At 33.9% G+C, this 22168-nt stretch overlaps 1 pseudogene; it reads left to right on the top strand.

Moving 5' to 3' along the window:
• Positions 1–17924: 17924 nt before the first annotated feature.
• Positions 17925–18599, top strand: LOC112308326 (14-3-3 protein zeta/delta pseudogene; annotated as a pseudogene).
• The last annotated feature ends 3569 nt before the right edge of the window (positions 18600–22168 follow it).

Raw genomic sequence — 22168 nt, 5'->3', positions numbered from 1 at the left:
TGTCAAGCTATATATATTTTATGCCCCTTTATTGTTTTTTATTTCACTCATTCATTACTTTATAGGCAATGGACAAAGTAGATACTGTTCCTTATTATATTGAGCTAATATTTGGGTGAAAATGAGGAAAAATAAACAAATAAACAAGGTACATAATAATGACATGTTATGAGAGAGTCTGAAAATAAAAGTTAAGTAGATAGAGAAATTCAAGTGTGCAAGAGGTATCTCTTGGCAGGAAGACATAAAATGTACCTGTTGACATTTGAGCAGAAAATTTTAAAAAGAGGTGAGTGGGTCATACATGATGCAACTATTGCAGGCACAGAACATCACAAAAGCTTCAAGGTGAAAAAAAAACCCAAATGATCAAAGAAGAGCAAGTAAGTCACTATGGTTGGAAAGTGAATGAAAGAAGAAAAGAAAAGTAGATATGGAAATAAAAAAGGACCAGTTTTCTATGTTGAAAGAAATTTGCATTTAGGAATTTGAGTGTTATTCTGAATAAGACAAAGAACAAGTGAAATTTTCTGAGCAAAAGAATAATATTATCCAACATACAGTTTAATGCACATTTGCTGTCCAAGGTGGAAGTGGAGGTCAAGTGGGGAATCAGGTAGAAGAATTAGAAAGTCTTTGGTGTAAGCTAAACCAAAAATTACAGTGGTTTAGAATACCGAAATAACAATAAAAATCATGGGAAAACAGAATTAATAACGATGCGATTCATTGATGCCTGGGGTGCGAGGTGCAAATGTAAGATGGGGCATCAGATGTATAACATAGATCTTGCCAAATGCACAAAGCCAGTTAAAATCATAGCCGGCTTTGAAAACACGTGGCCTGGCTGCAGAACAGACAAGTCATGATTACTCAATGACTTACGACAATTATTTTATTATGGCTCATGATTTTCCCAACATCATTTATTGAAAAGACTGTCTTTACCCATTGTATGCTCTTGCTTTCTTTGTCAAATATTAATTGACTATAAAGGTACGGGTTTATTTCTGAGCTCTCTGATCTGTTCCATTGATCTATCGCCCATTGTTATGCCAGTACCAGGCTGTTTTGATTACAGTGGCCTTGTAGTATAGTTCGATATCATATATTGTGATGCCTCCAATTTAATTTTTTCTCAAGACTGCTGAAGCTATTCAGGGTCTTTTTTTAGTTCCATATAAATTTTTGGAACATTTGTTCTAGATATGTGAAATATGCACTTGATATTTTAATAGAAATTGTGTTGAATCAATAGGTCACTTGGGGTATCTCACTAATCATCAGAGAGCTGTAAATTAAAACCACAATAAGATATCACACCACACCTGTCAGAATGGCTACCATTAATAAATCAACAAACAATAAGTTCTGGTGAAGAAGTGGAGAAAAGGGAGCCCTAGTGCATTGATGGTGGGAATGCAGCCTGGGAAATCCACTGTGAAAAACAATATGGGCTTTCCTCAAAAAATTAAATATAGAAATTCCTTTTGACTCAGTGATCTCACTTATGGGAATGCATCCTAAGAATCCCAAAACACCAATTTAAAAGAATATATGCACCCCTATGTTCATAGCAGTATTATTTACAATAACCAAGATCTGAAAACAGCCCAAGTGCCATCTGTAGATGAGTAGATAAAAAAGTGTGGTGCACTTCCACAATGGAATATTCTGCAGTCATAAAAAAGGACATCTTACCGTTTGCAACAGCATGGGTGAACCTGGTGACATAAGCCAGTCAGATAAAGACAAATACCAGAAGATCTCACTTATATGTAGAATATAATAAACAAACAAAGAAACAAACAGAAATCCTGAGAAGCAAAATAGAAACAGAGGCATGGACACATGGAACAGATTGACAGCTGTAAGAGGGGAAGGGGTGGAGGACTGGATACAAGAAGGTGAAGGGATTAGCCAAAGTACTCACATGCATAACCCATAGACACAAGTGACCGTGTGGTGATGGCCAGAGGGAAGGGGGGGCAAACATGGTAGGGATGTGGCAAAGAGGGGTGGGGAAATGAGAACATCTGTAATAGTGTCAATGATAAAAATAAAGTTTACGAAAGGGGGCTATATGTAAATAATTGTTTAAATGGGAGAAAAATACTGCATTCCATATTTTATTCTTTTTGTGATGGTTGAAGAACATCCTCGAATATTTGAATAAATGGTTTAGTCTATTGCAAAAAATAAATGATTTCCCACATTAACAAGCTGAGATTGTATGCTACAGTCCATACAGTTTCAAAGACAGGAAGGGACAACACCTTTTATCACCCATTGTGACAAATTTATCAGTCACTTTAAGCCTTTAAAATTAATTTATATCGAGCACTTTCTTCACTTCTTTTGGGTTTTACTTCTATGTGAAGAAATATATACAAATAAGATAGAATATTCAAGTTTGCATATATGTGTTCTGGCCAAAATCTTGTAGAATAAAAGAATGGTATTTAACAATATTTGTTTGAAATCATCCTTTTGAAGAATCATTTGATCCAGTCATGTACCAAGTAGAGAGTGACAATATTTATAGCCTAAGTAATGATTCATTGTATGTGGCCCATTATAGAGGTAATTAGGCACAGTTATTGCCTATGACTTTCATGTACAAACTCCCTATAGAGCTTCACACTTCACTGAAGATATGTCAAAGGTAAAGCCAGCTCCTTCTCTGCAAAAACAATCCATCAGTTGTTCTTGCCTAAAAGCAGCTTTCACAATTTATCTCATTGATGTTTACAAAATTGAGAATACCCTGTAAATATTTCTGTTTTAACTGTAAATTGCAGGACTTCCTCTGAAACTGTTCACCCAGAGGCCTTCAGATATAATCCCAATGCTGGGCATAAACCCTAAAATGAGCACAGGGACAACGCTAAACCCATTTCAAGTTGAGCTTATGCGTATGTTTGACCCTCATTTTCCAGATTAATAGCAGAACAATTTTAATTTCTTGTTCTCTGACCCTTACTAATAAGCTTTTGAAATCGCTTAGAAAACTCTCTTTGGTAAGAAACTTGGGAAGCTATACTATAGCTGTCTGATGACCAGTTGCATGGAAAAATTGAAATAGATGGGAAGAAGTTTTCCCCTAAATGATTTTGCACTAGAGTGTGGTATCACCTTGGTAATGTTTGGCAAATGTCCTTCTTTTCTCCATTACCTTCCATCAACTCCCATCATGCTTCGCTTCCTCTCCAGGATTCAGGGTGGTTCTCCCTCTTCCCTATATCAATTTCATTTGGTAGTAGTCCATTTCACACCGTTCCAACACCATGTTCTCATCAGTTTATGCTCACTTTTTTTCAAGTATAAGTGAATTATACCACTATTTTATTTCCTCTTTCATATATTTAAAGATCCTCAAAATTCATGTACAAAACATATATAAAAAGAGATTTTAAAATGAAGAGAAAATTAGAAATATTTATGAAATAAAAATATAGAAATCAAAGAAAAATTTTTACTATTTCTACTTGATCTTAACATTTCAAAATAAGAGTATAGTAGGGAGTAAATGGAAGCCTATTGATCATTCAGACCTGAGTTCAGACTGCTCAGTTTGTTTCTATGGCCCCAAAGAGATCTGATAGGGTATTCCACTACTAGGCCCAAATCCTGCAATAGAAAATATCTTCTGCTGCTGAAAGAGAGGCTGAAATAATTCATGTCATAATGGATTACAGACGGAGACATCAGTATTAAATTATATTTTGTTTAATTTAGGAACTGTAGAAATATTTACAGATATGCATTCATGCCATGGTTGGTATACGCGTGCATATTTCCCCTCTCAGACAGCGAGGAGGGCCTAGAGAGGCAGAAGTCTTGGTGACAAGTGCACCTACCACCCTGATCTTGCTTTCTAGTCATTTCTCAAATAAAAGGAATGAAGCTTCATGGAGAAATGGCTACATCTGTGCCTGGGGTAGGATATATAGAAGATGAGCCTAGAGTATCTTGTCAGTGTTCTAAAAAAACAGTAAAGAAAAGAAACACAATGATGGCAATGTGTCAAAGAGGCACAGGCATCGAGAGTCAATGGAAGAGTGCCCAATGGCCAACAATTTGAGAAAATGAATAGTATAATACTGGATTATAACCCAAAGTATAAATTAAATGTCTCCAAGTTCATACCATAAATAAGGAACTAAAAATAGTAAATGGAGAAGAGACACATATCCTAAGCAGAATTTCAAAGCATTTATGCAGATAATCTGCCCTCAGTGAAGAGGAATAGACTCCCCACACTGTAAGTATGAGCTGTTCATTGTGACTTCCACAAAGACTACAATACGAAATGGGCTTAAGGAGAGTGACTTTACAGTAGAGACACCTGACAAGCACTATGGCAGTCAAGTGATCGAGGTCAACTACACTGATAAGTCGTTTTGATAGTGTGTACACTTACTTAAGTGAAGAAATGACCCTTTAACTCCTGTCTAATCATGATGAAAATATAAGATAAATTCCAATTGAGGACATTTGATAAAAGTCCTGGTCAATACTCCTTAAAACTGGCAAGGTCATCTAAAACAAGGAAAGTCAGAAAATGTCACAGGCGAGAGATGCTAAGGTGCTAAGATATGACTAACATGTGTGTATTGGATAAGATTCTGAAACTGATAAGGGACACTAACTCACAACTAAACATTTCTGAGCGAAGTATGGACTTTAGTTAAAATAATGTATTCATATTGGCTCATTAATTATAACAAATGCACCATATACATAAAAGGTTAATAATAAATCTCTGTACTATCTTTAAATTTTTGTGTGTATCTAAAAATGTTCTAAAATAAAAATTTTATTCAAAAACACAAACATTAAACTAGAAAACATGTAATCCAAAAAAGTACCTTATCAATCATATTTTCTGTACCTTCTTTCATAAATGTCTCTGGTCTCAGAATAAACATGTCACTGACATTAGGCATCTTCAACAGTACATCCAGCCTATCGTTTTAATAGAACACAAAAATTTACCAAGAAACTTAAGGATAGGATATAGGTGAAAACCACATAAAACAAAACTGAAAATATATATCCAGCAAAGAATAATACAAACCAGATGGAATCTAAATATAAATCTCAATTTTCATATCATTGGCATATTAAATAGTAATGTGATTTATCACTTCAAAATTATCTTGTTCTTTAGGTTGCCTATTATATAACTTCTCAAAAGGTGTTCCAGAAGAAACAGATCCCATGTTAGGTTACATGGTCAAGTACTTTAATGAAATAAAATTGTTACAATTTATATCCTATTTTTCACGGGTTAGCATGTATATTAGCTTCACAACATTTTTGGCAATTGTGGCAATAAAGAGCTGCATTAAAAAACTATGACATTATTTTATCCAAATTTCCCAGAAATATTTGATTATATTTATTTGTTTTTTACATAAAGCCTACAAATTCTTTATAAAATTAATATATCCACAAATACATTTGACAAAAAAACACAAAAACTTCTACAATTTTGATCCTGAACAGAAGGACTTGATCACATTAAATCCAGATTCACATATGAAATACCATGACTCAGCATCACATAATTCTTCCATTGTCAATGTAGAGGAGGAAGAGTTCTAAAAGATGAAAACACAAAATGTATAATGACCCGTGTTTTAAAATATTCAAGCAGTTCCATTTTGAATAAAACTAGCATGTCATTTATCAAATTATCTTTGTTAAAGCAATTTTATACTTTGTTTACACTTTAATGTTCTCTATAATTATGTTATTGCACATTTGAAAATCATCTATGATTTCTGAAATAAATGACACATGAATGAGACTTCATGTCCTCAAATTATTCCTATTATAACGTACCCTCAATATTAAAATAATCAAGTTTACTCCATTCATGATATGTTAGACTAAGACTATAAGAAAAAAAATTAAACTGAGCAGCAAATTAATGTGCTATTTATAAGACACTATGTTTCACAATTCCTCTAAGGAACTATTGATCTATTACTGGAAAAGCAGAGGGGAAAAAACCCCTTAAACTCTCAAGCCATTATACCAATGCGGATTTACATAGAACAAAGATCCTGAGTGTTCATGATATCATTTTAACAAGTGGTGAAAACTAGTTTTCTCAAACAGCAAAAAAGTAAATTTTAGACATATTTGTACCTCTATGGGATTATTAAAAAGGTCAAGACAAGAATTTCATTGTCAGATTCTAAAGAAACATGATGTTAGACATTATTGAGAATAAATCTTTCTGCCACACACTAATTATGTGACCTTAGACAAGTTATTAAAACACTGTGATCAGTCAAGTTCCTTTGTCATTGCTCTTGGACAAACAAAGGACTGGAAAAATATAGTAAGGGCGGCAACTGACATTACTTGAAAAATTCTCATGATGTCATTTACTCTATGTGACTCATGTGATAATCAACATGAAATCTCAAACCCAGCTCAAGAGAGTCATTTCTTATAACACAGTTTTTAAAGATTTTATTTATTTATTTTTGGACAGAGGGGAAGTGTGGGAGAGAGGGAGAGACAAATCAATGTGTGGTTGCCTCTTGCATGCCCCCTACTGGGGACCTGGCCCGAAACCCAGGCATGTGACCTGACTGGTAATTGAACCAGCGATCCATTGGTCCGCAGGCGGGCACTCAATCCACTGAGCCACACCAGCCAGGGGTATAACACCTAACTTAAAGAATACTAAAGGATCATGTCTGAGACTGGTTTCATGATACATATTTTTAAATCCTTAATGAAAAAAGAAGTAAAAGCACTAGTTAAGTTGAAAAATATTGTAATTACTTTGGATATCTCAAATGAAGGTCATAACAAACTATCATTTTAAACATTACTTTAAACATTTTTAATTGTGCATCCTTTTATTGGCAATTTTTTTTTTTAATCTGACAATGCCAGCTGTTAGAGAGACTATAGATATAGCCATCTCATATATTACTTGAGTGCATATGTGTAAATTAAAATATCCTCCTTAAAAAGCAATTTGGCATTATCTAGTAAAGCTAAACATGAACAAAGTCTATAAATTAGCTACACAATTCTTAAGAATGTAACGTGAAATTCTTGTACCTCTGCACCCCCCCAACTTGTGACACACAGAAACTGATGTGGAAATGAAAACCTAATAAATGTAGACATAAAATTAATAATACTATAGCAAATATAAATAAAATAGAAAAGAGATTTTAATTGACAAAATAACAAAAAATCAAATTCCTTAGCAAGATTTAGAAAAATAGAATTTTAAATATGCAGACTGTGCCCTGACTGATGTGGCTCAGTTGGTTGGCTGAGCATCATTCTGCAAAGCGAGAAGACGGCCGTTTGATTCGAGGCCTGGGCACACAGCTGGGTGGTGGGTCTGGTCCCCTGCTGCAGCGCGGGAGAGAGGCAGCCAGTCATTGCTCCTCTCTCACATCCACGTCTATCCCCCTCTCTCCCTCCCTTCCCCTCTCTCTAAATATAATTAAATCAAAATTTAAAAAATATACAAACTATGAGTAACAGGATTGTAATGGAGAGCCCACTACAGATCCTACAGATGTGAATAATATGAAAGGATATTAAAAACAACTTTATGCCAATGCATGTGATAATTCAGATAAAAAAAGAACAAGTTCTCAGAAAAATACAGGTACAAGAACAGTTGTATAAACATACAGTTGTATGTTTATTAGATAAATTGAAACCATTATTTCAAATCTTTGCCACAGAGAAATCTCCAGTCTCAAATAGCTTTATTAGTGTATCCTTTAAAAAAATCTATGGGAAAAATAACACTAATATTGCAGTTTTAAAACCCTTATAGTTTTTAAAAATAGAGAAAATATTTTCTCTTTTTTTATGAGGAAATCATAACTTCAATTTCAAAACTAGCAAAGAACCTTACAAGAACATGAGATTATAGAACAATGTACCCCAGGGATATAGATCAAATTCTTAAGAAAATATAAATAAAATATATTAAATATATTTATATATTCAATATATCTCAAATATCACACTATATGAATCTGAAAGTCAAAAACTTCTCTAAACAAACTCAATAGAATAAATGTAAAAGACTAGATCCGGGTATTTCAGAGAAAGGGACATCTGATGTATCAATAAATATGAGATACTAGCATACACCCACCGGAATGGAAGAAAATTAAAATGGAAGATAAAATACCAAATGTGTGGGTGAGGATGCAGAGCACCTGGAACTCTCCTAAATTAGGGGTGTGATGTTGGCAAAATCACTTGGAACATTCTATAACAGTGTTGACTAAAGCTAAATGTAAGCACACCCCGTGACCCAGCAATTCTATTTCTCAGAGCATCTATAACATAAAATTATACATGTGTTCACCAAAAACATGGATTTTCAGAACAGCACTATCGTTAATTGGCACCAAACACAAACTATCTAAAAAGCAAATGTCTATCCAACCTCAGAATGGATAAATTATGTAAAGTGTGTTCGCACACAGACTAGCATAAAACAGGAAAGAACAAGCTACAATTTAACACCCAATAATATGGCCGAATTTCAAAAATATGATATCAAATGCAGTAAGACAGAAAGAAGAGTTTATGCTATATTCACTCATTTATTTATCAAGTACTCCAGGGTGTTACAAATCAGATTAGTGGCCATTTTTGAGGGGGGTTGTATGATAAAAGAACATGAGAGGAACTTCCCTATTCCTGGAAATGTTTGGTTTCTTGATCTAGATGTGAGATACACTGCTTATTTTATGAATTTGCAGTGAGCTGTACACCTATGCTAACTTCTCTTGTTTTTATTATATGTCAATAAAAGCTAAAGAGATAGCCTATATCTGCAAAGTGGATTCAGCTTGTTGGTTACCTGACTTGGGCAAACAAACAAACAAAAAACCAAGTTAAAGTAGTTTTAATTTACCTTCGGATTTCAGAATTATCTCAGTAAAGTAGTTCACATTATGGCTCACCCCAGTTCTGATTGATGTCCTCTCCTGAAGTGTCCAACATAAAACTCACTTTCCTCATGATGAACATGGAATCATCGCCATGATGCTTACACGAGAAAACACATAAAAACCCTTTTGTCCAATGCCTGAACACATAAAATATAGTGTCTGCTCATAGATTTTACTGTATTTCCTGTCCAATTTAAAGACTTTTGCAATCATTTGTAAAACCTGAATATACACAATACATAGAAAAATTTAACATACACGCAATTAATTAAACATCCTTGGAAACCATTACAGAGCTTTGATGTCAGCTCCTTGGATGCTCCCCAAATACTTCAACTTATTCAATTCGTTTTGCCCTTTAAAATTTAATGAGAATTGGCTTGAATTCTCATCTTATATATATAGCCAGCATTTTCAAATTCTTACTTTTACTGATTTCTTCCTGCCCACTTTGTTCATGTTTTAACTTTTCCATATATTTTAACATACGAGATGTCTCAAAACTGCCTTGGTTGCTGACATGCCACTGATTCAATTTTTAAATTTCATTAAAGTTAGGTATGAGTAATCCAAGACGCCCAGTTCATAAGACCCTATTTCATAGTTCTGTGGTTTATACAGTTTTAAAGGACAGTAAGGATGATCTTCTTTGACTTGGAGAAGACAGAACACTGGGATTTCCTGTTAGGGGGAGTCCATGCTTAGGTTTGTGAGAAGGTAGGGGGAGTGGACCCAACCCCAGAGCCACACAACTGAGTCACTGATACCTCCTGAGTCTGCCTGGAATTCTAAACTCACAGCAAATATACCTGACTCCTCTGCCAGGTGTGAGCTCCACAGAGTAGGGGCAACAGGGAGTCTGGAGGGTGGGCCTATTGTATTCCCCCAGACTGAAGCCATTAGGAGGGAAGTGCTCTCCCTAAAAATGGTGTTTGTGGTGTGGGAGAAGGACTTACCACAGGGACCCAGGTATTGTCCCTTCAGCCACTCCCCACAGCCACAAACCCCAGTCTGTCCTCACACAATTCTAGTCCACTCTGCCCTCTCTCCTCCGGAGCCCAGGGTGAGTGCCTGCCAATGAGATATTGTGTATTGTCCCCTCAAAAGGACACCTGTGTCTTAGGCAGACTCCTATCTCTCTCTGGTGGACAGACGTTTTATGTTTGCCTCTCCCTGGCTCTGATCCTCTGGGCTGGGGAGCCCAGCAGGAGGTTGAGTCCCCACATGCCTCAGGGGGAACCTTTGCAGCTGAGATATCCATCCAGAATCTCAGTTGCTGCCTGTGGGAGTGGGCCCAGCCCTTGCTGTGTCTCTGCCCTTTCTAACAGTCTCTATGTGGCCTCTTCTGTAAATCTTTGGTTATAAAGCTTCCATTCAGCTAGTCTTCAGTTGGTTATTCAGATTGGTTGTTTCACATTTTACTTCTAATTCCTGTTTGGTGCTGGGGTGAATATAACTTCCACCCATCCTATGACCATCATGAATTCCCCATTTTACTTATTTTTTTAAATTTGATTTTGCTAAAGTGTTAATATGATGATTGACATTAACTCCTCATTTTCTGTGAGAAAAGAAAAAGATCAAGGCAGCTAGAACTTTATAAATTGCTAGTAAGAATATAATATTTATGAAATGACCTTGAAAAACCACAGACACTGTGGAACAGAGCCCAGTTACATTCTCTATCCTCTAATGAAAGGCAAATCCAAGTCTACTTGTTTAAGCCACCATATACTGCCAATTTTTTTCATAGATATATCTGTATTCGATGTCATTCAATAAAATCACTTAATATTGGTTAAAATAAATTACAAATAATATTTCATTGGAGAAAAATGAGGCAATTATATCATAGAAACCAAACACCACATGACATTTTAAGCTGAAATACATTGGGCCATAACTTTACCTCTTTTATTTTTTCTGCTACCAGTAAAATGTTTGTTTAAAACATACAATAAATAATATGTCTTATGTTTAAATATATTTTATGTTTTATGTTTAAATATATGTTATGTTTAAAATATAAAATAAATAATATACATAGAGTGAAGCATCATAATTGTGAATCTATTTTCTGAGAAGAAATGAAACCCCCAATGTGCTAGATTTGGGAACTCAAAAGAACAGCATGATAAAAATAAATGTTAAATGCTTTAATATCCTAGACTCCAGAAATGGTCTGTTGGTTCGTATTTGAGTGCCTTAATTAGCGTCATTATTGGAGCTAGAAGTTATCATGTGGTGTCTCTTTCATCCTCTTAGTTATCAGTTTCAAGTCTACACCAGATTTTCTGATTTGTCCCAGGTAGCATGGAAAATACTTTTTAAATACTTGACAATTTTAATGTGTGACTTCTGCAGTAATTCAGCTCCTTCTAGGCATATAATATCTCTCATTTACGTCATGAAGTATGCTTCATCAATGATTCACTCAACATAAGGCATTAACTAAGCACCACATAAATTTATATTAACCCCAAAAAACCCCACCTGTAAGTATAATGATAACTCAGTCTTTTCCAAGTGGTTCAGGCTGTATCTCCAATATTTTCAGAAGTATCAAATATAAGACTATCAAACATTTCAGGAATAAAACTGAGGCTTATTTATCTCCTTGATTATATGCTATCATCATATCTGAAAATATATTAGAACATAAAATTGATTTTTTTTGTACAGAAAGACTAAATAAATATCAATATATTGTCCCCACCACCCATTCTGTAGATTTACTCAAAGCTGAACTCCTATGGATGCCTTTGTGTGAATGGCATTATTTCAAATGATATCTTTATGCTTCTTTCACTACAGTCCCCACATTTATATATATATATATATATATATATATATATATATATATATATATATATACACACACACACACATATATACATATATATGTATATATATGTGGGATTCAACTGCACATATAAGTAACAATTTTTCAAATCCCTGATTCCAATATATATATATATATATATATATATATATATATATATATATATAAGCCATTTACTGGCTATTTTACAGCATGATGTCCAACTAAAGTGTTATTATAATCATCTAATTAAATGATAACAAAAGCAAAGGAGAAAATTATTGTTCACTGAGAACAAGAAATAAACACAAATCAAACATAAATAAGAGAAAGAGAACAGCTGTGGGATATGTGTAAACATATTTTTAAAAGAATATAATTGTAAATCATAGAGAATCTGAATTCGGAAATAGCTGTTCATGCCACCCTCTTTTAAATACTTTTATTCTCTTTGCCACAGGGACAGAAATTTTTCCCACTTCTGTCCCTAAGCTCTCTCTCCTTCTCCATCCTTGTCTCCTCTTTGCAACTTGTAAATGTTAGAGTGTCTCAGAACTCATTTCTCATACCTCGCTTTTTATCTTGCTCCCTAGGCTACTTCTGACTTGAAATGTTCTGTACACTGATTTCTTCTGCATAAATTCCAAGCTAAACTATCAATCCCTTTAAACTTTTCCTGCACTGTCTTTCCTAGATGAGTAGGGCACACCCATTAACTCATTTGCTTAAGCCTAAAACTGTAAAGTTACTGTTTTATCCATTCATTCTTCTATTAACATATTCAGTCAGAAGGAGCTAAGGATGCACCTTAAACAGATTATCAATACAACCACTAATCACTACCTCTCCTGCAAACAACTTCCAATTCACAACTCATGATTAAATTAATGCATTGATTCCCTAAACATTCCATTATTATTATGCGTGATGTTTTTAAAATAGAAACCAGACCTATCACTCCTTTGCTTAGTGGTTTGTCTCCACCTCATACTAAAATGCAAATATTTATCTTTGAGATTAAATCCAAATAGATTTTATGTCCTTACACGATCTATTTGTCATTAGGAAGCAGCCAAATCCTTTTAACCTTCCAACCACTCTCCCAGTTATTCACTACCATCTACAAGCCTTACACTTCTTGCTGTGCTTTTAAAATACCAAACCCCTTTCTGCCTGTTCTCTTAGTGCTGGTGTTCCTGCTCCTGGAATGGTCTTGCCCCAAGATTTGTGTGTGGTAATTCCATGATTCCATAAATTTCTCTGCTTAAATTTCATTTTCTCCGAGTCCAACCAACTTGGAAAATATTCTAACAGACTCTCCAACCATGAAGTATATCATGCTTGTTTCCATACACAACTTTAATTTGCTGCAATATCTGTCAATAATATATAAAATATGTGATATTTTGTCGGATCATTTGCTAGTTGTCTATCTCTGTTTCACCAAAATTTAAGTTTCATAGGTACTAAAACATTTGCTTCTCCACTACTCTATCCCCAAAACCTAGAACATATCAATACTGGCCATATAATACATTTTACAAAAAATAAATATTTTTCTTCATTTTAAATAATTGTTTTTAAAACCTTGAATACACAAAATAATATCAGTTGTTGACATTGGATCAAAGCACAATTTAATCAACCCATTTATGATTATATATTTTTCTTTCTAATAAAATAATTTACTAGAACACAAAAATACATCAGATGTCAACATAAAAGCCAAAATCTCAACAATAACTTACAGTCCTCCCCCTTTAATGCATGCTTTTCCTCCCCTGAAGTAACTATTTTAAAAATATCTTCTGTATAAGACTTAATTTTATTAAATTTATATTGTTAGACTTTCAGTTAGTAAAATTAAATGGTTGGGACAAAGTTTTCAATATACCCCAGAACGCCTCTTAAAAAAATATGCCTAGCCAAACAAACAAATTCAGACACCACATATTTAACAAAAATAGGTGGCAAGTATCCTGAGAGTATTACATAAACAGTGTTTGGGGGGAAAAGACAATTTAAAAATCAATATCCATACAAGATTAATAGCTGTGCAAAGATAGTAGAGGGAAGGAAAGAAACTTTCTGATGATCTTAGCCCAGGGTAAGAGAAATCAACCGCCAATAATCACACTGAAAGAATCTCTAGCAAGTTGAAAAAAGTTTAACAGTAAAATGGAGGAAGGAAGGAAGAAAGCAAGAAAAGAAGGGAGGGAGGGTGGGAGAAAGAAAGGAAAAACAGGACCCTCTAAAGGGTAATGGGTCAGGGGTGCTTTTGAAAGAGAAACCATGATGTGTAACCAAATTGAACAGGGCAGATACTATTAAGGTGGTAGTTAGTTCAGTCATTTAATGGCGAGGATTCCACAGAAGTCAGATCACAGAACTGTTTAGGTGGCTATTCAAATGGGTTTAAAAATTTCAAGATAACAGTGCAAATTATGTAGAGGTGAAATGACAACATTTTAACTAATATTTTTTTCAAAGTACTGCATAAAAACCCCAAAACACTAAAAAAAATAAGAAAAAAGAAAAATAACTGGGAAAAATGTTTCACAGTTGTTACCTTTAGGTGATGCCTCTATGTGGATCCATTACTTTTCTTTGGAATATGTGGAAATTTTTGGAAAATGTTTAAAACCATAGAATGGTAGCATGAATATTAGTTTCTGTAGCTATATTGTTAGAGTTTTGACATATACATGTGCAAATAAATGCAATCTCCATTTCCTCCAATTATATCTTGAATTTATTTCAGGTTTCAGTCAAGAGACATTATGTCCACATAACAAACAATTAAAAATGAAAAAAAACAAAGTACAAAAATGCCACAAAAATACAAATTTCTATGTATTTGTTGGAGAATAATTTGTTTTACTTGTTAAGCATTATCTATATATTTGCTTATTTTGAATGATATATAATACTCAATTGTGTGACTGTACACCTGTTTTTTACTCTTTTTAAATTATTTTCTTGTTTATAAATGATTGATTTTTTCCAGGAGTTTGCTTTTGAGAGTACTGAGCTGTGAATATCCTTGTACATTCCTAATGTTGCTCTAGGGAAATCAATTCCCTTGAGCCGCTGACTTTCAATTACAATGCTAGACAGGACATGTATAAATTCATGATAATAAAATCAAGCTCAAGTATAGCACCAAACTTTTTCAAAGTGGATATGTCATTTTTCACTCTCACTATAATGGATCCCAATGGATCTATATTCTCCTCAACAATTGTTACTGTCAGATTTATTTATTTGCAAATAATAGCCACTATATTATCCCACTGTGGCTATAATTTTTATTTTCTTGAACACTAATGAGGTTGAACAGCTCTTTCTAAATTCTTGGTCATATGTATGTCTTTTCCTTTCTTTCTTTTTTGTTGAGATACTTATTTGTACCATTTTTTCCCCTGGACTGTATACTTTTCTTAGTGACTTATATAATTTCTTGATATAACTTTAATCACACTGATTTAGCTTTAACAGTAATCTGTTTTGATTATGTGTCTTACAAATATATTCTTCAGGATAACAATTAGTATTATTAAATAAATTAATGAATAAATATCAAATTAAAGCACTTGCTCAAATACTGGATTATGCAGTCAGCAGCTGTGTAAATTTAGCAAAGTATTTAATTTTTGTGACATTTAATTTTCTGTATACTTATTACACTTTATCAGTTTTGATTTCACTAACTGAATGATAAATTAATATTTTGCAGAAATTGAAAAGCATAGTATTGTGCAGCAATTGAAAAGCATTATTAGTTTTCTTATAAATATTAAATAAGAGGAAGGTAGATACATACATATATGTATACATATATCAAATGATAGATACATAGATATTTTAAGCATAAAAGAATCTGACTATAGTGTTTGAACCATTCTATCACTCAAACATATAACAAATTATTTGTTTTTTAAATTGAAACCAAATAATATTTCTTAGAAAAGTGTGTATATTTAAAATTTTAACCACAAAAGTTATACATTTATATGCACTTCACATCTTTCTTTAAATAGAAATTGAAGAGTCTGACACATATTCAAGATTTATCACAGTTGAAATAAAGATAGTAATTTATTTTCTCTTGTTTGTAGTATGATCCTGTCCAACACACCTATTTCTGGATGTGAAGGTGCCTGTATCATAAGTTCCTTTGTCAAGCAGCAACTAATAACACTTAACTGACTAGAGAAAAGTTCACCTCAAACCAAATCACATGAAATTATATTTTCACAACTTTTCCTGATCTCCTTTATCTCTTCATTTTATCTGGCCAATCTGTCAAAATATAAACAACCTCACATTTATTTATTTCAAAAATTAATAATTAAGATTTTGTTTAACAAAATATATAAACCTATATTTGAGATTTACTTAAGTAGTGATGTCTTAATATATCATGAAAATAGATAGAAAATAAAATTTAATATTTTACATAAAATTTAAAGTTCAATTTTAATAGCTTATTTTTAATTAAAGTGGCATACTGTCATTTAATCATGGTATATTAATTTCAGTTTGGGAATTAATTTCAATATTAATTTAGTTTTGGAATTTTGTCAAAGTTTTTAAATTGCTCTATACAAAACTAGTCAGGAAGCAATTGATAAATGAAAAACTAGATGTAATCCAAAAAATAAGTAAATAAATCATTTTGCTAGATACATACTGTTATTTTGCTAACGATTAACAGTTGGGTAGGTGTCCTCATGTTTAGGTTAAAATGATTTGAACAAATGATTTTATATATCACTGCTACTTCTCACAAAACTGAAGAACCTAGACAAATTCTAATAGATTTGTGAGAAACATGAACAATTAAAAAATGAATGGTTGACATATCTTCATGAAATGTTCTTAGAATGGAGAGAACAAAGTTTAGATATAAGATAAGTTAACTATAATTAAATATCACCTCATGCTAACTAAACTTTAGTAATTTTTTTTTCCTAAATGACCCATGGGGAAAAACAAGATTACCACAGAGAATATAGTGCTATATTCTCTGTGTCAGAAAATAAAGACTTTCTCTCACTAGACTATCCTACCAGTCAGTATCTGAACAGTCCTGCCCAGTTAGTAGGACTGTGTAACACACTACTCAATAACTTAGGGGCTTGAAACAACATTTATTTTGCTTATGACAGCTTATCTCTGCTGAAGTCTGCATTCTAAACGTGATTTGGAGAATGGGGCTGGTATCATCTGAAGGCATGTTAAAAACATATGAGAACACATGAGCAATGAAACACCTGGGCTTTGTCAGGCAGCTCTCTCTCTTTGATGTCCTTTGTGTGCTCCTTTCAGTATAATGATTTCAATATAACCAGATTTCTTGTATGCCCACTCAGGGCTCCTCAAAACATGTCTAAGACAGACATAGACAGAAGGCTCAGAAGTCCCATAACATCACTTTCATCATTATATATTTCTCAACTCAGTTATAAATTATACACATCACATGGAAAAGTATCAACATGAAATTATAAGAACAGGTGGGGTGGGATATATGTGTACATATTATATGTGTATTGTGGTAAAATATATGTATATCTATTGGTGTACATCTTTTTGGAAAATAAGAAGCAGCTCAAGTGTCCATCAGTAGATGAGTGGATAAAAGAACCATGGGACATTTACACAGTGGACTACTACTCAGCCATAGGAAAGAAAAAAATTTACCCTTTGCAACAGCATGGGTGAACCTGAGAACATTATGCTAAGTAAAACAAGCCAATCAGAGAAAGACAAATACCATACGATTTCACCTATATGTGGAATCTAAAGAACAAACTGAAGTAATAAGTAAAATTGAGACAAACATAGATAGAGAGCAGGATGACAGCTATTGGTAGAGGAGTTTAGGAGGGGGAGGGATCAAGCAAAAAGGACAAAGGACTCATGGACATGGACAACAGTGTGGTGATTGTGGGGGGTGGGTATAAAGAGACTAAATAGCAATGGAAAAATATTTTTAATTAAAAAAATATTCTGTCTCAAGCTCTGAACTAGAAAAAAAATAGATGCTGAAAACAAATAATATGGATGCAACCAAACCAAAAAGTAGCTTAACTACTTTTCTTAGTAGTTCTTAAATAAAATGGATAACTGTCATGGATAAAAATGAGGGGGTACAGAAGGCCAAGATGGCTGAGCAGGCTGAGCGATATTATATGGCAGCCTGCATGAAGTCTGTAACTGAGCAAGGAGCCAAGTTATTCAATGAGGAGAGGAATTTTCTCTTAGTTGCTTATAAAAATGTAGGAACCCCATAGGTCATCTTGAAGGGTCATCTCGAGTATTGAGCAAAAGATAGAAGGTGCTGAGAAAAAACAGCAAATGGCTTGAGAATACAGAGTAGATTGAGACCCAGTTAATAGATGTCTGCAATGACATACTGTTTCTCTTGGAAAAGTTCTTGATCCCCAACATTTCACAAACAGAAAGCAGTCTTCTTTAGAAAATGAAGGAGACTAATACCGTTACTTGGCTGAGGTTGCTGCTGGGGATGACAAGAAAGGTATTGTGGGTCAGTCTCAACAAACATACCAAGAAGCTTTTGAAATCAGCAAAAATTAAATGCAACCAACATATCCTATCAGATTGGGCCTGGCCCATAACTTCTCTGTGTTCTATTACGAGGTTGTGAACTTCCCGGAGAAAGCCTACACTCCTGCAAAAACAGTTTTTGATGAAGCCTTTGCTGAACTTGGTAAGTTAACTGCGGAGTCATAAAAGACAGCACACTAATAATGCAATCTCACTGTGGTTTTAATTTGCATCTCTGATGTCTGGTGATGCTGAGCATCTTTTCATGTGTATCTGGGCCCTCTGTATGTCTTCCTTGGAGAAGTGTCTGTTCAAGTCCTTTGCCCATTTCTTAAGTGGGTTGTTTGTCTTCCTGGAGTGGAGTCATGTGAGTTCTTTATATATTTTGGAGATCAAACCATTGTTTGAGGTATCATTGGCAAATATGTTTGCCCATATGGTTGGTTCTCTTTTCATTTTAATGCTGTTTTCTTTAGCCATGCAGAAACTTTTTATTTTGGTGAGATCCCATTTGTTTATTCATTTCTTTATGTCCCTTGCTCTAAGGGACATATCAGTAAAAATATTGCTACGTGGAATATCTGAGATTTTTCTGCCTATGTTCTCCTCTAGGACTCTTATGGTGTCACAACTTATATTTAAGTCTTTTATCCACCTTGAATTTATTTTCGTGTATGGTGTAAGCTGGTGATCGAGTTTCATTTTTTTCCACGAAGCTGTCCAACTCTCCCAACACCATTTGTTGAAGAGGCTATTTTTACTTCATTTTATGCTCCTGCCCCCTTTGTTGAATATTAATTGACCATAGAGGCTCTTTAATCTATTCAATTGGCCGATGTGTCTGTTCTTACACCAGTAACAGGCTATTTTGATTATTGTGTGTTTTTTTTCTATTACCATTTAGTCTCCTTATATACCCTCCTTCCCCCAGCAATCACCACCCTGCTGCTCATGTCCATCAGTCCTTTTTCCTTTTTGCTCAATCCCTCTACCTCCTAACTCCCCAACCACTAGTTGTCACGTGCTCTCGATCTATGTCTGTCCCTGTTTTCCTTGTTAGTTCAGATTGTTCAACATATTCCACATATGAGTGAAATCATGTGGTATTTCTTGGACTCAACTCATCAATCTACTAACATTTTCCCAAGTCACTACAGCCTCTCCTAGTAAAAATTTCTGTATCAATCAGTTACTAATTTCAAGCAACAAGAATTCCCATCAAATAATTATCTCAGGAAGTAACTCCTCTTAAGGATATTTGAGAGTGAGCACACTTGTAAGAAAAATGACAGCGTAAGATTTTGGAAGCAAGCTGAAACAAGCAAGAATTTAGCATAAAACCAGTCTGGCCAATACAGTAATGGTCCCATTGCTTAACAGTGCACATTTCAGATAATACTGCTGCCTATGGCAGTCCTGGTCTCTGCAGGCAGCGGCTGCACTGCCATACTTTCTGCACGTAGAGCCTCAGTGTTGTATCTGCAGTCTCTGCTACAACCCTCAGCTAGAACGGTTTCTTTTTGAACCTTAATTCTTTACGTTACTAACATCTTTCTACTCAATTTTACAGGCAGTTATACCCAATTTTACATACTAATGTCTTAGTTGCAAGAAAGTCTCAGAACGTGAGGATCTCACTTTCCTGTGGTAGAAGGTTAATCCCTACCAATACTCATAGAGTAGAAGATAATGCAAATAAGAAGAGGGTTCAGATGCAGAGCAACAAAAATAAATGACATTCATTTATTATATATACCTAATTCCTTCAATTCATAGAAAAGTTATTTAAAGTAAATACCCTCAGTATTAATGAGGCAGGTTTTGATACCTGGTATTAAGTCCTTTATTCAATAGATCAGATAAAATATTGGTCTATTTTTATAAGTAAATATTTATTTTAACACAGTCACATGCTTTATTTAGATATTGTGTGTGGCTGCTTTTGCACTATTGTAGTAGAGTAGTAAGACAGGACATATTGTGCACAGATTTTAAAATATTACTATGTGGCATTTACAGAAAGTTTGTCAACCTCTTTTATAAATTATTGGTATTTTCCCAAATGTTAGGAACAAAAACAGTAAATACCATGGTAGTCTTAATTATCATTTCTTTTTTTTCATTTATAAGTTTTATGCAAGGAAAATGAACCTGTGTTTCTCTTATAGAAAAACTCCCTCGTAAAACTGACAAATAAAAAGGAAACAGACTATTGAGGAAAGGTACATACAACATCGCTGATGAGATTTCTAAATGTCAAAGAATAAATAGATATCACATAGGTTGAATGAACACTAAAATGAGTTTTTCAGAAAATGGAGCTTGTTTTTAAAGGCATTGATAGTTTTGGCTTTCAGTAACTTGAGGTAATAAAACATCTAGTTGAAGAGGTTCTGGGCAGCTTACTAGAGTAAGATACTTCACAGACATAAAAATGCCTTTACTTTTTCTTTAAGTAGACATCTTAAGTTTGTAAAGGCTTACTCATTTACAACTCTGTCGTATGTCTCAGATTACCTTTCCTTTGTACCTTAATTTTGCATGGTTTTTTTTTCTATTCTGTGAAAGCTTGAGACTGTTTTTTTTTTTTTAAACTAGTTTGAGGCAAAAGTAATGTCGAATTTCCTAGAGTGCTAATTCTGCTTTACAAAGGAAAATGCAACCCAAACCCACTGTCTCTGTCATTACGCAACAGCATTTTTCCTGAGCAGAGAACTGCAAAGTGATATAGAAAACAGCAAGAGCTATAAATTTAGGGAATTTGCAGTGTTCAAGCAGCTTCCATAACAACTAGCCAGAATGTTTCCTTTGTTTCCTGGCTAACCACCAACCTTTGCATAAAAATTAGATCTTTTTATTGATCTATTTGCTGGAATGAATGAGAAGTTGCTTTTTTCCTCCTCCCTCTCAAGAGGGGTTTTCAATGTTATGGTTTGTCAGTGGTTAGTTAGCAAATGATAAATTAATCCAAATTTTGTTTTCTGAGGATAGTGCCTAATAAAAACTTATGAATGTTTTGATAAAGTATCTGTAGACCCACAGCTCCACATAATCCAAATTTTGCAGTGTCATTTTCAAAGTTTTTGCTAAAATTGAACTATAATCAAAATTCCCGGATGGCTCCTGGTACAAAGAGACAAAAATAGCATAACCCCTGATTCTAGCTAAAATAAAATATTAAAGAATCATATGTTTGAAAAGTGTTATTTAGTGACATTTCCAATTATTATAAAGAGATATTTTGTTCTCAATCTTCTTTCCATTAGTATATCAATTTCAGGCCCTTACTGCTAATATAAATATTCACTTACATGTATTATTTTTTTAAAGAGGAAGAAAAATCAAACTTGTTATTTGGAGACAGAGCAAGTTATGGTTCAACTGCTCATGAAGCTAACATAGATCTTGGTGCACCTGAAATTGCGAGGTCTGGAATAAAATTTTGTTATACAAATTAAGTCAGATTACAGAAACAAATTATAGGAAATGGAACAATCTGTTATGTGACTTAATAACAGTAAGTAACATTTAACATGCTTTTTCCTAGTTTCCAGGCACTATGTTAAACTCCTTATAAGCATTTATATAATTGTTTTAGGAACACTAAGTGGTATGTCTTTGTTTTATAAATTAATAATATTATTTTTTAAGTGGCTGAAAAATTAGGCCAAATTCACTTATCTATTATGCATCAGAACATAAGCCCTGGCCAGGTGGCTCAGTTGGTTGGAACATTGTCCCACACACCGAAAGGCTGTGGGTTCCATTCCCGCCAGAGCACACACCTAGGCTGCAGGTTTGATCTCTG

The sequence above is a fragment of the Desmodus rotundus genome, chromosome 3 (assembly GCF_022682495.2).
Source record: "Desmodus rotundus isolate HL8 chromosome 3, HLdesRot8A.1, whole genome shotgun sequence".
Taxonomy (NCBI): domain Eukaryota; kingdom Metazoa; phylum Chordata; class Mammalia; order Chiroptera; family Phyllostomidae; genus Desmodus; species Desmodus rotundus.
This window is presented reverse-complemented; position numbering and strand designations above follow the sequence as displayed.